This window comes from Pteropus alecto, unplaced genomic scaffold (genome assembly GCF_000325575.1).
Source record: "Pteropus alecto unplaced genomic scaffold, ASM32557v1 scaffold533, whole genome shotgun sequence".
In the NCBI taxonomy this organism is placed as follows: Eukaryota; Metazoa; Chordata; class Mammalia; order Chiroptera; family Pteropodidae; genus Pteropus; species Pteropus alecto.
In genome coordinates, this window is record NW_006434719.1 from 220131 (window position 1) to 235384 (window position 15254).

Below are 15254 nucleotides of genomic sequence, written 5' to 3' on the forward strand. Positions count from 1 at the left end.
GTGAAGAGCTGCATGTGGAGTCAAGTCAGAATGACTGCACAGCGGAAGTGGTAGCAGATGGCAACATACCTGTCAAAGTCACTATGAGGACTAGGGTTTCTGTGACCCCAAGTAAGTGGAAAAAATACTTCTCCAGGAGGTAGCCAATGAAAGAAATGATCTTCTGTTCACTGACCAAGGGAGAGAGCATCTTAGGGATGGTTACTGTGGTGTACCAAATTTCCAGGAAAGAGAAGATACTGATGAAATTGCTCATGGGATTGTAGAAATCTGTATCTAGCAGGACAACAAAGAAGATCATGAAATTTTCAACAATAATGAACACATAAATAAAGAGCAAAGGAATAAAGAATAAAAGACTACTATTCTCAAACCGATGGACATTGGAGAAATAAAACTCCCTAACTATGGTCTGATTCTTCTGATCCATACTTTCAGCTGCTTCTCTTTTTGGCCGATGGAATCAAACATAGCTAGAACTCTATGTACATTCAAATAACAAATGAGAATTTCCTCTCTAAGCAATTTGACAGCCTTGAAATAAGGTTGATTAAATAAAATATGATATGTGAGTTGTTTTGCAAATTATAAAGTGATACTGTCTAATTCACAAATACTTTTTAGTAATTATTATACCTTATGTTATAATCTATTCTGTTAGATAAGCTAACAATTTTGTTATTTGGATATATAAATTGGCACAAATTCTCCTGAACATCAATTTGGCTATTTTTATTGAGAGCTGTTTGGAGTCTGCCCTTCACCATATAACCTAAGGAAAATACCCTTTTAAAAATGTTTATTAAAATATAGCTAACATACAATATTTTATTAGTTTCATAGTTATTCAACATTTATATATATAAAGAAAAGATCACCACAATAAGTCCAGCAATTATCTGACACTGTACAACGCTATCACAATATTATTTTTTCTAAGATACTTTTTTAATTGGCAAAAATTTGAACAGATATTTCATAAAAGAAGACATATTAATGATCGATAGAAATGTGAAAGAATGCTCAATATCATAACATCACTAGCCATCAGAGAAATGCAAAATAAAACCACAAGATACAATTATATATCCACTTGAAAGGCTGATATTAAAACCTTGACAACACTTAATATTGCCAAGGATGTGAAGTAATTGGAATTCTTAAACATTGATGGTGTTAATGTAAAACAGCATAACCATATGGAAAACAGCCTTGCAGTTTTTTGACAGGTAAATATACAATTACTCCATGACTCAATTAGTTTTCCTAAGTATTTATTCAAGAGAAATGAAAATATGTGTCCATACAGAGACATGTACATAAATGTTCTTAGAAACTTTATTCTTAAAACCCAAAAACTGGAAACTCAAGTGTTTACTGTGTATCCATACAATAAGATACTGCTCAGCAACAAAAAAATAAATTACTAATACAAATAACCACATGATTGAATCATAAAAACATCATACTGAAACAAAGAAGTTAAACACAAATAATGCATAAAGTATGATTCTATTTATATAAAACAGTAGAAAATACAAATTTTATACTGTAAGAAAATAGATCAATGGTTACCAGAATTGTTAGGAAACAGACTTCCAAAAAACAAGGGAATCTTTGGGGAAAAAAAAAAGTCCTTGATTGTGGTGGTTGGTGGTGGTTGCGAAGGGGTGTAAATTTGTGAAAACTCATCAAAACCTATACCTAAAATTGGCTCATTTTGTTATATTATTTATATTGTATTGTATTACATCATATAATATTGTATAGCAATATGTAACGTATTATACTTTATCAAAATTGATTTTTTTAAAGATTCCTACTTGGCCACGAATAAGATTTTATATCTACAAATTTGTCACTGCTAGACCCACAATTCGTTCAGTGGGCTAATTATAATGTAAGAAACATGGTAATTGACCAGGACTTGGGAAATTTGGAAACTGATCTGGAATTTGTCAATGTCAAACATGAGGTTTGGGGAAAACCACCTAAAATTATCCTTGGTATAGCTCTGTGACAAGAAGAAGCTGTACAAAATTTTGTTTTAATTTTATGTTAATTTCAGAACTGCAGTACATTGGTTAGACATTTATATAGCTATTGAAGTAATCCCCTATCACCCATTTGGCTCTCTTCAAAACCATTAAAATACCATATTCCCTATGCTGTACTCTATGTCATAGATTATATGATGTGGATTTATTTCTAGGCTCTCTATTCTGTTCCATTGATCTATGTATCTGTTTTTATGCCAGTATCATGCTGTTTTGATTACTATAACTTTGTAGCATAGTTTGTTTGTTTAATTTGTTCTTTAGATTTTACGTAGAAGTGAGATCACGTGGTACGTGTCTTTCTCTGACTTATTTCACTTAGCATACTACCCTCTAGGTCCATCTATGTTGTCACAAATGGTAAGATTTCATTCTTTTTTATGGCCAAGTAATATTTCATTGTATAAACATACCACCTCTTCGTAATCCAATCATCTATTAATGGACACTTAGGTTGCTTCCATATCTTGGATATTGTAAATAATGCTGCAATGAAAATAGGGTTGCCTATATCTTTTTAAAATTACTGTTCTGTATTTCTTCAGATAAATACCCAGAACTGGAATTTCTGGGTCACATGGTAGTTTTACTTTTAATTTTTAAGGAACCTCCAAACTAGTTTCTATAGTGGCTGTGCCAATTTGCATTCCCATCAACAGTGCACAAAGGTTCCCTTTTCTCCACATCCTCGCCAACACTTGCTGTTTTTTGATTTATTGATGATGGCCATTCTGATGTGTGAGGTGATATTTCATTGTGGTTTTAATTTGCATTTCTCTAATGATTAGTGACACTGAGCTTTTTTTCTTTCCTATATATATTGGACATATGTATGTCCTCCTTGGAGACATGTCTATTTAGGTCCTCAGCCCATTTTTAAATTGGATTGTTAGTTTTTGTGTGTGTTAAATTGAATGTGTTCTTTTTAAATTTTGTATATTAACCTCTTATCGGATGAATCATAGGCAAATATCTTCTCCCACTCAGTCTTTTTGTTTTTCTGATGGTTTCCTTTGTTGTTCAAAAACTTTTTACTTTGATGTAGTCCAATTTGTTTATTTTTCTTTTGTTTCCCTTGCCCAAGGCAACATATTAGAAAAATTATTACTAAGAGCAATGACAGTTTACTGCCTGTGTTTTCTGCTAGAAGTTTTATAGTTTGGGGCCTTACATTTAAATCTTTAACCATTTTGAGTTTATTTTTGTATATGGTATAAAAAAGTGGTCCAGTTTCATTCTTTTGCATGTATGTTTCATTTTTCCAACACCGTTTATTGAATATACTGTCTCTACCCCATTATATACTCTTTCCTCTTTTGTCATAAATTAATTCACCATATAGGTGTGAGTTTATTTCTGAGATTTCTATTCTGTTCTAGTGATCTAAATGTCTACTTTTAGCTCAGTACTATATTGTTTTGATTACTATAGCCTTGTAGTATAGTTGATATCAGGTAGTGTGGTACTTCAACTTTGTTCTTTCTCAAGATTTCCATGGCTATTTAGGGTCTTTTGTGGTTACATATAAACTGTAGAATTATTTGTACTGATTCTGTGAAAAATGCATTGATATTCTGATTGGGATTGCATTGAATTTATAGATTATTTGGGGTATTAAAATATTTGAAGGATGTTTATTCTTTTTATCCATAATCATGGTATACGCTATCATTATTTGTATTTTTTTATTTCTTCAGTGACATAATTTTCTGAGTACAGGTCTTTTATCTTCTTGGTCAAATATATTCTTAGGTATTTTATTGTTTTTGATGTAATTGCAAATGGAATTGTTTTCTTAATTTATTTTTCTGATAATTTATTTTCGGCATATGAAAATAAAATTGATTTCTGAATATTAATTTTGAATCCTGCTACTTTACTGAATTAATTTATCAGTTATAATAGTTTTTTTGGATAGATTAAGGCCTGAATATAAGACCTGAAAAAAGAAATTGCATAGGAGAAAATATAGGTGCTAAATTTATAGGTCTTGAATTTAGAGAGGATTTTATTAATTCAACCTCAAAGACAAGGGAAGTAAAAACAAAAATAAATGAATGGAACTATATCAAACTAAAAAACTACAGCAAAAGAAACCATCAACAAGGCAAAGAGGAAACCATACCAATGGGAGAATATATTTGCAAAGAATGTCTTTGACAAAGGCCTAATATCCAAAATACATAAAGAACACATACAACTAAATGATAAAAAAACAAACATTCAAATTAAAAACTGGACATATGACCTGAGCAGACACATCTCTCAAGAAAACATACAAATGTCCAACAAACATATGAAAAGATGCTTACTAGCTATTAGGGAAATGCAAATCAAAACTACAATGGGATACCATCTTACAACTGTTATAAAGGCTTTCATCAAAATGACAAGTAATAAATAGTGTTAGAGAGGTTGTGGGTGAAAAGGAACCCCCATACACTGCTGGTGAGACTGCAAATTGTTACAACCACTATGAAGAACAGATAGTGGTTCCTCAAAAAACTAAGGATTGAATTACCATATGATCCCACAATCTTTCTTCTAGGTATTTTCTCCAAAAACATGAAAACAATTATCCACAAAGATGTATGCATGCCAGTGTTCATAGCAGCATTATTCATGGTGGCCAAAACATGGAAGCAACCAGAGTGTTCTTTGATAGGTGATTGGATAAAGAAGATGTGGTACATATGTGCAGTGGAATATTAATCATCATAAGAAAAGATGAAATATTGCCATTTGTAATAACATGGATGAATCTTGAGATAATCATGCTAAGCAAAATAAGTCATACAGAAAGAGTTGAAAACCATATGAATTTACTCATGTATAGAATATAAAACTGAAAGCAACAAACAAACATGACAAATGAACAGAGACTCATGGACGTGGACTGTGAATTAGTAGTTACTAAATGGAAGGGAGGTAGATAGAATTAAAAGGGGTCAAATATTTTTTGATGGAAGGAAATCTAACTTTGAGTATATATAACATCCTGTTGAAATTTATTTTATTTTATTAATCAATGTCACCCCGATAATATTTAATTTGAAAAAATAATAGTTTTTTTGGTAGATACTTTAAGGTCTCTATTTGTAGTATCATGTCATCTGCAATTAATGAGTTTTACTGCTTCCTTTCCAATTTGGAAATTACTTATTTTTCTTGTGTGATTGTTGTGACTAAGACTTCTAATACTATACTAAATAAAAGTGGTGAATTTGAACATCCTTATCTTTTACCTAATAGTACGAAAAATGCTTTTTGCTTTTTTTTCCCATTGAGTATGATGTTAACTGTGGGTTTGTCATACATGGCCTTTATTATGTTGAAGAATGTTCTCTTTATTCCCATTTTGCTGAGAGTTTTTATCATAAATAAATGCTAAATTTTGTCAAGCACTTTTACTGCATTTATTGATATGATTTTTATTATTTATTTGTTTATGCAGTGTATCAAGTTCATCGATTTGCAGATATTGAATCCACCTTGCATCCCAGAAATATATCCCACTTGATCATAGCGTGTAATCTTTTATATGTGCTTTCGAGTTTGGTTTGCTAATATTATGTTGTGGGTTTTTGCAACTATGTTCATCAGGGATATTTGCCTATAATTTTCTTTTTTGTAATATCTTTGGTTTTGAAATCAGGGTAATTTGGCTTCATAAAATGAGCTTGGGAACCTTGACTTCTCTTGAAATTTTTGCTATGATTTGAGAAGACTAGGTGTTAATTTTGCTTTGAATATTTGGTAAAATTTACCTGTAAAGACTTCTGGTTCGGGACTTTTATTTTGTAGTTTTTTGATTACTAATTCGATTTTGTTTTTAGTAATTGGTCTGTTCATTTTTTCTGTGTTTTCTTGTGTTAGTCTTGGAAGATTATACATTTCTTCAAATGAACTTATTTCTTCCAGAATATACAATTTGTTGGCATATAATTGTAGTATTTTCTTACAATTTATTTTGTATTTCTGTAGTGTCAGTTTTCAGTTCTCCTCTTTCATGTCTGATTTTATTTATTTCTCTTTTTTTTTTTTTCTTGGTGAGTCTTGTTAAAGGGTTATCAATTTTGTTTATCATCAAAAAAGCAGTTCTTGGTTTCATTGATCTTTGCATTTTTTTAGACTTTATTTCATTTATTTCCACTCTGATCTTTATTATTTCCTTCCTTTTACTCACTTTATTTTTTGTTTGCTGTTCTTTTCTAGTTCTTTTAAGTGTAAGGCTAGATTCTGTATTTGAAATTTTTCTTGTTCTTTGAGGTAGGGCTGTCTTGCTATGATTTTTCTTCTTAGGACTGCTTTTGCTCTGTCCCATAGATTTTGGGTTGTTGTGTTTTCATTTTCATTTGTCTCAAGGTAATTTTTGATTTCTTTCTTTATTTTTTACCCACTTATTCTTTAATAACATGTTATTTAACCTCCATGTGTTTTGTATTTTTCAGGTTTTTTTCCATGTAATTAATTTCTAGTTTTATACTATTGTAAATAGAAAAGACACTATATATTATTTCAATCTCCTTAAATTTATTGAGAATTATTTTGTGGCCTAACGTGTGGTCTATTTTGGAAAAATATTTCAAGTGTACTTGCAAAAAATGTATATTCCTTTGCTTCGGGGTGAAATGCTCCAACAATATCAATTAAATCCATCTGGTCTATGGTATTATTTAAGGCTACTATATCCTTGTTGATATTTTTGTTTGGAAGATTTGTCCATGAGCGTCAATGAGGTATTAATGTCCCCAACTATGACTGTACTACTGTTGATCTCTCCCTTTATGTCTGTCAATATTTGCTTTATATGTTTAGGTGCCCCTATGTTGGGTGCATAAATGTTTGCAAGAGTTATATCCTCTTGTTGAATTGAATCCTTTATCAGTATGTAATGTCCTTCTTTGTTTCTTATTATCTTCTGTGTTTTAAAGTCTATGTTGTCTGATACAAGTATTGCTAGCCCAGATTTTTTGTTTGTTTGTTTTCATTCACATGAAATATCTTTTTCATCTATTTATTTTCAGTCTGTGGGTGTCTTTCAATCTGAAGTAAATCTCCTGTAGATAGCATATATATGAATCTTGTTTTCTTATCCATTCAGCTACCCTATGTCTTTTGGTTGGAGCATTTAGAGTAATTATTGTAGGTACATAGTTACTGCCATTTTATTATTTATGTTTATGTTCTTCTTTTCTCTTTTCTTCTTTTTAAAGAAGTCTCTTTAATATTTCTTATAATATTATTTTGGTGGTAATTAACTCCTTTAGATCTTTTTTTTAATTATTATTAATATTTTATTTTTTTTTGTCTAGGAAGCTCTTTATATCTCGTTTAATTTTAAATAGTAGTCTTGCTGGGTAGAGTAGCCTTGGTTGTAGGTACTTGCTTTTCATCACTTTGGCAATTTCATGCCAATCCTTTCTGGCTTGCAAAGTTTCTGTTGAGAAATTAGCTGAGTGTTAAGGGAGCTGCCTCGTAAGTAACCAGCTGCCTTTTTCTCACTACTTTTAGGAGACTCTCTTTGTCTTTAACCCTTGGCATTTGAATTATGATGTGCCTTTGTGTGGTGCCTCTTTGGATTCATTCTGCTTGGAGCTCTCTGGGCTTTCTGGACTAGTATGTCTATTTCCTTTGCTAGGTTGGAGAAGTTTTTGGTTATTATTCTTTCAAATAGGCTCTTAACCCCTTGCTCTTTCTCTTCTCATTTTTTTTTTGTACTTATATGTTGTGAATTTTGTTATGCTTGATGTCCCAGAAGTCCCTTAAACTCTTTTTTATTTTATTTTATTTTATTTTTGCTGTTTCAATTGAGTGTTTTTCATTACCTTATTTTCCAAATCACTAATTTGATCCTCTGCTTCATTTAGTCTACTGTTGTTTCCTTCTAACATAGACTTTATTTTAGTTATTGTACTTTCTGGCTGGTTCTATTTTATAATTTCTCTCTCTTTTTTTTAATGCTTACTTTCTCTTTTTTGAAGTTCTCACTAATTCCCCTCAGTATATTTATAAGCAGTGTTTTGAAATATCTGTTTGGTAAGTTGTTTGCTTCCATTTCACTCAGTTCTACTTCCAAAGTTTTCTCCTGTTCTCTTATTTGGGACTTGTTTTCTTATTTATTTGTTTTGCTTTGTTTCCTTATTTTGGCTGCCTATCTGTGTGTGTTTTTATATATTAGGTAGATATACTAAGTCTCTCATGCTTGTCCAGGTGGCCTTGTATCCTAGGTGCCCTCTGGGTCCCAGTGGTGCAGTCTCCCTGATCACCAGTGTCAGGTGTTCCACGTGTGTCTCTTATGTGAGTTATGTGTGTGTGTCCTTCTCTTATAGTTGAGCTTTGATTCCTGTTGGTACATCAGTGGTGGAATTGACTCTCAGACTGACTGACAGTGAAGATTGGCCTCATTCACAGTGTAGGAGCTGCCATGAGGTGTTTGACCACATCGAGCGATATTTGCCCCAGCAGGCTCTAATCTCTGTTGAAACCACCATTTGGGTGTTCCACTTTTGAAGCTAATCAGTGGTGCTCTATTGTGGTCTGAAGTTGGACTCTGGGTTTGTTGGTTTTGGAACCTCTTTAGAGTGACTTCCATGCAGGCCAAGGTCATCCAATGCTTGTGACCTTCCTCTAGCTACCTGGTAGGAACTACAAAGCAATCTGTGGTTGATCACTGCCTGTGGTGGACGTGGACATGCGTAGGACAGGTCACCCTGAGAATGAGGGCAATTGCTACCAGTACTAATCCTGGGGCAGCTCAGACAAAGTCCCAGGGCACCTCCTGAGACCTGCAGCCACTTGCCTGCTGCCCATAAGTCTCATCTGCTGAAAGATCCCCTAGCAGTATGTAAGTTGAGTGAGATGATATCTCAGGGTGGAGTCAGTGGTGTTCACCATGTTAATGCAAATTTTGGTTTGTTGTCATTGCTGAGCCCAGAGTCACTCTACAAAGGGCTCTGAGCACCCTGAGGCTAGCCACAGCTTACCTGGGGCTCACAGACCCCCAAAAGTAGTCCAAGAAAGATAGCAGCACAGGCTGGGTCTGTGAGCTGAGGCTGGCTGTTTGCTGCTGAAAAACCTCCTGCGATCTGTGGGCCAAGGCTGAAAGTGCCTCCAGCAGTGCTAATTTTGGGTGAAGTGGGATCTCAGGGAGTCGCTAGGGTGGAGCGAATTGATTTCATGAGGTTGATTCAGATTATGATTTGGCTGTGTGGGGTTAGAACTTAACACAGCAAAGGTGGTGCTTGTTTGTAGGCTGCACAGGAGGAGGACTCAACACAAGGACAATGACAGCTGTCAATCCTTTTACCTCTCATTCTGAAGCAATACAACTCAGCTTCTCCTTGTATGTTTCTGGCACCTCTTGAGCCGTTTTCTGTCTGCAAGAGCCCAGGGTAAGTGCCTGGGAGCAAAGCGGTATTGTGTACACCCTTTAAGAGAATGCCTGGGTTTCCAGCAAACTTTTCTTTCACCCTGATGTACAGAATCCTCACCGTTTTTTATAGCCAGATATTGTGGGGACTTTTCTTCCTGACACTGGTGCTCCAGGCTGTGGAGCCCTGTGTGGGGCTGAGATCCCTCACTCTTCCAGAGGGATTATTGCAACCAAGATATTTTTCCCAATTCTCAACCATCACACATGGGTATGAGTCCAGCCTATTTCATGTCTCCATTCCTTTTACCAGTCTTGACGTAGCTTCTTTTGTATATCCTTAGTTATAGGACTTTTGTTCAGCTAGTCAGTCTTCAGATGGTTCTCCATGTTGATTGTTCTATAATTTAGTTGCAGTTTTATGTGGTCATGAGAGAAGGCAAGCACAGTGTTTACCTACTCTGCTATCCTGACTACTCCGATTAAACTAAAAAGGTATATTGCTTTGGTTTATTTCCTTTCAAACCTTCTTTTATAATTAGTTTTACATTCTTTTTGAAGTATCTAAATGAATTTCTTATCTTCTTTAAATAAGTCCAGTTTGTTTGTTTTTTCCCCCTATGTTTACCTGGCACTAGCAGAACAAACACTAAACACCAAAAATTTCAGTGGAGAAAGATTAGCTGTTTTATTATAAATGGCACCACCCAGGAAAATAGGAAGCAGAAGATCAGAAGTTCAAACTTTTCAATCCATGATTTAGGGCGGGTTTTTAAGGTAACAGATATGCAAAAGCACTGCCAGGGCAAGTTTTATTTGGAGGACCTTGGAGCTTGGCCATTTAAAAGGAGTGTCAACACAGGACAATGAATCTTCTGTTTCTGAAAAGGTTACAGTGTTCAAGTTCTGGTTATATCCTGGTCCTGTGTGTGCGCGTGTGTGCGTGTGTGTGTGTGTGTGTGTGTGTGTGTGTGTGTGTGTGTGTGTGTGTTGGGGATGAGACTTTGGTTCTGGGCACAGTTGGAGTTCTCTCCTCTGCCCATGTTTCTACTGTATGACTTGCAGTTTTAGCCCGTTGTCTCTGAAAAGCAACTTGGTATCTTACTAAACAAGAGAGAACAATTTTGAGCTAGTTCTGTGGTTACACTTATAATCTAATGCTATGTACTTTTTAAAATTTTCTTATTTCCAAGTAAAGTTTTATTATTTTTTTTAATATTGGCCAGCCATGTCTTATTTCTTATTTTAAAGAGAACACTTTTAACATTTCACTATTATGTATGACTATGTGATATCTTTTAAATATATGATTTATTGTATTAAAAAGTATCCCTCTCCATTACAAGTGTGCTAGACATTTCTCTTTTAAATAAAAAATAGAGGTTGAATTATATAAAATATTTTCTCTGCATTTATTAATATGACTATATAGTTTTTTTTTTCCTTTAATTAGATAGCATGATGAGTAATATTAACAGATCTCCAATTTTAACTAAAATTATATTTTGGAATAAATTTTATCTTGAACTTATAATTTTTTAATTTAAAATATTTTTAATACATCATTGAATTTATTTAGAACTTTTAAATTTATGTGTATCTGTATAATTTGTATATGACTTTCTTATACTATTCTTCTCTAGTTTTGGTGTCAAAAATATAGTCTGATAAAATGCATGGGGCAGTTTTTCTCTTCTTCTTAGGCTCTGCAAGAGATGTACAATTATACTTTTTCATTTCTTGAACACTTGATAAAGCTCTCGGTAAACTATTTTGGTCTTATGTTTTCTTTTTAAGAAACTATTTAATATGCACTCATTTAATGAAATGGCACTGTTAAGATTTTTTAATTTTACATCGATTCGTACTATCCATTTGCAGTGTTTCCAACACAAATCTCAAATAAATATCTAATTGGTGCTTTTCTTAATAGTTTCCCATGTGTTAAAATATGTAGGCACACCTACCCACACTTTTATCCTTCCTCCTTTCTGAGACCATTACCTCTACCTGTACATTCATCATACGCTCAAAACTTCCACTTGTCCCATTTATTATCACTTTCATCTTCAATATACTTTGTTTCTTTTACTACTGACTCCTTCCCCTCTTTGTTCAAACATGCACACATTTATTACTGTGTCTTAGATCTATGATACAATAAATTTACTATATCTTAGAGAAAGTTATCCTTGATTACATTACCAATTCTAGTTTTCCCATCCTTTCATTAACAAACTTCTCGAAAGTGATCCACATTGACTAATTCATTTTTATGACTACTTTTATTCTTTCATCCTCTGCAAACTATGCAGAAGCCTCATAATAAAAACTGTATTTACACATTTGCCAATGATCCTTTAATCACAAAATTTAATTGCCATTTTTTCAGTTCTCATTTTTCCTGACAGCTCATTCTGACTCTGCCATCTACTTAGCTACATGACTATGGGGAAGATACATAAGTCATTAAAACCTAAGTTTACTCATCTATAAAGTGGGAGAAAATAATAACTAATTTATAAGAATATTGAAAAGATGAAATCAGTTGAAATATATAAATGCTTTAGTATATCTTGGGAACATATTTAGTAAATGATCGTTATTATGTATTATAAGTCAGGTTTTTCTCCCATCCACCAATTGTAATCCTCCAGTCTCTTCTTGTTCTCTATTCATTTGTTCAAGTATCTAGTGCATCTTCATTGTTCAATTATAACCTTTCCTTAAAGAACACTTACGTCTGTGTCCACAAGCTTATCCAAATGTAGAACTCCAGTTCTACATTTTTAATGGCAATTAAAAATTTCTGCTTAAAAGTCTCTCGCATGCTCAAAATAACATATCTATAACTCATTTTATAATTGCCCTCCTTAGTATATTTTGCTTTAGCTGTTTTTATATCTGTCAACAGTGGTACCTGACAAACTAATTCAAATTTAAAATTTGTCATCTTTAATGCTCTTTTTTCCAACATTCTCTAAATACGGTCAGTTGTCAAGTCTTACTGGTCATTCACATTTACCTTCATCTCTTTTATCCTTTAGCTTCATTATTACTGTTCTATTTTAGGCCTTTACCCCAGATATTGCAGAAAAGGGTCTGATGCTTGAATAGTGCTCAATAAATGTTAGTTAAATAAATTAATGATGCTTTTTATTTTAAAAAATTCTTGGCTTAAATGCATTTTACACTTTATTAAGATATAGTTTTGTGCATTAATCCCCACTCAAAAATTATCTAATGACTTTGGATTGCTTGCAAAATATATTTTGAAAGTCTCATTGGCTGACAAAGACCTTCACGGTCCACTTAACCTGACTGTCCAGTGTTATTTCTCCATACTCTACTCTATAAACCTTCTGATTCAAACCAAACACATTTAATACGCTACATGGTTCTCGTATTTAGTTCATATAGACCTCAGTTTATTCTCTTCCATTAAACATACTCGCTGGAGTTCCATTGTAAGTCACTGAGGTATGCATTGGAGATTCAAATATGAATAAATAATTACAGATAGCCATCAAATATCTTAGACTCTAGACATATAACTAGATAATTTCAACAACATGTGTGTGCATTAGATGTTTTTGCAGCACAAAAGAGAGACCCCCAAACCAACCTGGGGATCAGGAAAGAATTCCTAGAGAAGAGGGACAATTGCTGAATCTTAAAAATTAAGAGTAGAGGTGAAGTACGTGCATTTATTTTAGGCAGGGAGAAGAAAGGCTGGGTTAAAATTTTAGAAAGAGGGGAAAACAGAAAAATAAATTATAATGGATTCAATCAGCATTATAAGAATATAGCTACAAGCAGTTTGGCTGCTGGGACTTAGAGTATAATGCATGAAGTGGAGTGAGAAATGGGGCTAAAGACGGAAGCAAAAGTTCAGAAATGTCTTTTATCTTCCTTGTCTTCTTCTTCTTAGATAAACTAAGTCCTGTTAAATGATAGCACAAATTAAGTGAAAGATCAAGGTAGGGAATACATATTTGGGAATAGCCCATAGAGTTATAATTGAAGAGTAAAGTTAGTTTATAGCTAAATTAAAACTCAGAGGATCAAGGTTCAGTCTCTTCCCTGCCTTCTATTGCCTGTGTGAATTGAAGCAAGCCTTAGCTTCTCTGAATCTCTCCATCTGCAAAATAGAAATAACTCTTATCTTGACTACCTCATACAAATATATATATACATATATAAACTTTTAATTGTGACACATAATATAAAATTTACCATCTTAACGAGTTTAAGCACACAAATTGTTTTTTAATGAATCAAATGAGAGAATGTGTATTTTAAAATATATTAGTAGTAGTATATCAGCAGAAAAAATGAAAAGCATAAAAAGTAAAAAAATGAGTGAAGGGCTGAAAAGAAAGTAGAGTTTACTGACTGTGTATTTCAGAGAAGTATGATCCTAACTGAGGTCTATTCTTACACCTATGGATATTGTGGGGCCCAGTGACCAGCTCTATACTCTTCTGAGAGAAAAGATTATTTAGCCACTGGAGTGCTTTTAAGACATGACCCTGGGGAATGTCTAATTACTATTTGATACTTTTCCCCTAATTTGTCCCTTAGAGGGAAGAGTGAGATGCACCATTTTCCTTTAGATCTGCATCATCTTAAGAGAAACTCCAGGCAAAATACTATTCTGAATATTCCCTAAAGAGGCTTCAGAGACATGTATATCTTCATTGACAAACTAGTACAGGGGGCAAGTTACTGCAGAGATTCTAAGGTAAGTTCTTGTGTCTTAGGCAGGGTAAGTACTAAAACTATTGAAAAGGCATTATTCAGTTGAGAATGCTAGCCTGGCTTTTACTCCTTTACTGTGCCTGCCCAATACTCTGATATATCCTTAATGATTCTAGACCCATATTTACCATAGTCTTTCAGGGTAAAATTTTCTCAATATATGGGGTAATACTTTATATTTTTAAAACTTTATTACATGAATGGAGATATTAGTATATGAGACATGAAACCTAGAAAGAACCTTAGAAGAAATATAGTTCAGCTAACGAATGAAGATATTGATAATATCTAAAGTTTTCCCAACAGTAAAATTTTGTTGAAACTTAAAGAATTACAGATTCCTAGGGAGCCACAGAGAAACTTAACTGCTTTTGTTTCAGGACTAAAATTTAATTCAAGTTTCTTTTTACTATACAAGAATATTTGTAGGCTGAGCTTTGTTTGTAGGCTGGTTATATGTCATTCTAGGTCATTTAAAAAATGTCCTTTATGTGTTTCAGAGGCAAGAATAATGTTCTATTCAACTATAAATAGCCCTTAAACCTATGGTAGTGATTGGCACATAACAGAGGATCAATCAGTATATGAGCATTAATTGAATAAATGTATGAATGATGAATAATGATGCAGCCTTACTAGTGAGAAAGGTCTCATTCAGAGCAAAAAAATAACTACTCCATTTGCCTCTTATGAGCCATTCATCATTGAACTTTTCTTGCCTTTTCTCATAGCCCTATAGTCTCCTGCTTTGTTCACCTGTTTTACATAATGACAGTTTAGCATGGCCATTCTCTGGTATTTTAGGCTGAGAAAAGACAACATAAAAGCAAAGAAGTGACTGCTCCAGTCAGGGAACACTCAGATCTCACATCTTTCCTCATGCAGTCTGCCCTTCTGCTAAGCACTCTTGCTTTTTCCATTCCAAAGCTAGTCTCTCCTATTTTTCTTCCTCAAGGCCTCAGGTATAAGGAAAGAGGCATTCTTTATAAAATAATCTTCCTAGTCTGCAATGCATTTGTTTTAATCTGTTTTTTTACCCCCAAATAAACAAACGGACAAGACAT